Below are 2,628 nucleotides of genomic sequence, written 5' to 3' on the forward strand. Positions count from 1 at the left end.
CTTGGAATTCAGTACTGCCCCTGGTATTACACTATCTCTTTGAGTAAAAGTTAGGTCACTGCCCTTCACAGGAATTTACCATCACTAAGGAAGAAGGAAGTTTCAGACCAAAGGAGAAACCAGAATAGATACTATAGCAGAGTTATACCCATATACACTTATTTACAATAGCCTAAGGGGAAGGTGGACTATACAAGAGACTAAAATAGGAACTATGGCAAGGACGCGAAGCCCTTGACCCTGGCTTCTAAGATTAGTGAATCTTAGGTGGAGCCCTTGTTGATCCCAGTTGTTAACAATGAATTTTATCCCAGGTGGTTCCTGTTAGACCTTTTGTGTTTGCATTCCTCTGTTTTATGTAAGATTCCGGTTACCTTAATTGTACCTTGTGAATATGTCACCCAACTTCCTTATTGTCCTCTGCATAAAAAGTCTGAGGCTCGATTCAAGAATTACACTCAGATTCCACACGAACTCTCCTGTGTGTCTGTTTGTCGCTCATCCAAGCTTTGCCCACCCACGTTGAGAGGCCCCGTTCCACGCAGACACAGGGACCCAGAGGGTCTGCGGCAGTCACCACCTTCAAACTTTGCTTATATGGCTTTTGTGATCCTATTTCTTCCTTAATTCCTTGATGCCCCTATTGTCTTTGAGTAGCTGAGTAATTTTCAAAGGCTTTCCTCTTTCTCCCAGTAACTTTTGTTGTTGCCGTTTTGTTTTGTTTTGTTTTGTTTTGTTTTGTTTGGAGACAGGGTTTCTCAATGTGGTTCTGGCTGTCCTGGAACTCACTCTGTTGAGCCGGCTGGCCTTGAACTCAGAGCTCTGCCTGCCTCTGCCTTATGAGTCCTGGGATTAAAAGTGTGCACCACCACACCCTGCTCCCTGGTAACCTTCAACGCCCATGGTGTCAGTGATTACTTCCATGAAAATGGCTTCTCTTAAACTCACATGCTTCTTCAGTGCCTTCGGACCCTGTATTGGAAATAGTTTTCACTTTGAGTCTGTGCTCTTTCTCTAGAGTTTGACTGGTCAGGTTTCATCTCTGCCCCACTCCCAACTTTGCTGCCTTCACAGGATCTGTTGCCACCTCAAACTTGATTCGTTCAAAGTTAGGGGTTCCACTCTGAAAGATGGTGTGCAGCTATCTTGGGAATAATGATTCCTTGCAGCCCCCAGCGATGCCTTCTGCCCTTGCTCTTTGCAGTGTAGGCTGCTCTGTGGCTCCTGCCTGGGTATCTTGCCCTCTCCTCTCTGTCCATCAGTGTAGACAAGAGGATGCTTCCAAATGGCTTGAGTCTCAGTTGGAAATGGATAAGGAGAATCAGTCTGTCTCGGCACAGTGACCTTTGAGGAAGGCAGAACTTCTGGGATCTGCTTCTCCAATGTCACCAGCGCATCTCTGCTCCAAGATCCAGGATCACTGCATCCAGTCCTCCTCAATGGCTCTTATTTCTCTTAGTAGCGGGCATCCAGTTTCTAACCTGGGGCAAATGGCTGGTGTGCCTATTTAACATATCAAAGCAGAGGTTCTCCCAGCCCTCACCCCTGTTACAGGGCCCTCATGGTTGGCATACCCTACCCTCTACCCTAAATCCTCCAGTCCAGGGGTTGGGCTGCCCTTCCCCCAGTTGCCTTTCCCTATATACTCCAATCATTTCGGTTACCTGGTCATTTCCTCTCTTTTGGGCCTCCTGAATGCTGCACCTGATTCCCCTCTCTCCTTCCCTCTCTCTCCTTCCCCATCTCCTCCTCCCTCTGCACAGCTCAGCTCAGTCTGGTCATGCCCACTCTGGACTCTCCCAGATGTTTCTGCCTCTGGCTATGCTCTTTCACATATCCACAGTAAGCTTTCTCTTCCACCATGCCTAAGGCCAGTCATGTTCCTTTCCTTTTATTTCTTTTTTTCATTCAACAGAGTCTTTTTATAAAAATCCATTTTAAGCCAGGTAGTAGAGTGTGCCTTTAATCCCAGCATTTGGAGGCAGAGGCCAGCCTGATCTACAAATTGAGTTCAAGAAGAAGAAGGAGGAGGAGGAGGAGGAGAAAGAAGGCGGAGGAGAAAGAAGGAGAAGGAAGAAGGAAGAAGGAAGAAGGAAGAAGGAGAAGGAGAAGGAGAAGGAGAAGGAGAAGAAGAAGAAGAAGAAGAAGAAGAAGAAGAAGAAGAAGAAGAAGAAGAAGAAGAAGAAGAAGAAGAAGAAGAAAGATTCTGAGGTACAGGATGCTAACATTAGCAGCCTCAAACAATTCATCTCAAGTGATCAGAATAGGGAGCAGAAAATTCCTGAGAGAAAGGTGTCCAGAAAAAGAGGATTTGGTTCTAGAAGCATGAACAGATCAGACAATGCTTGTGATAAGGTCTATTGAGATGGCTCAGCAGCAAAGGTGCTTGCCACCAAGCCTGATGAGCTGAGTTCTATCCCTGGGACCTACTTAGTGGAAGGAGAGAACCCACTCCCAAAAGTTGTCCTCTGATCTCCAAAGGTACACTTCATGTATACCAGCGCATGCGCATACACACACACACTTGTACGCACACATGCATGCACACATGCACTCACACACTTAAAATGTAATTAAAATTTGTATAACCTAACTTTATCCCAGCTCCTCCATGCCCACTCTCCCACT

Source organism: Mus caroli, chromosome 14 (assembly GCF_900094665.2).
Source record: "Mus caroli chromosome 14, CAROLI_EIJ_v1.1, whole genome shotgun sequence".
Classification (NCBI taxonomy): Eukaryota; Metazoa; Chordata; class Mammalia; order Rodentia; family Muridae; genus Mus; species Mus caroli.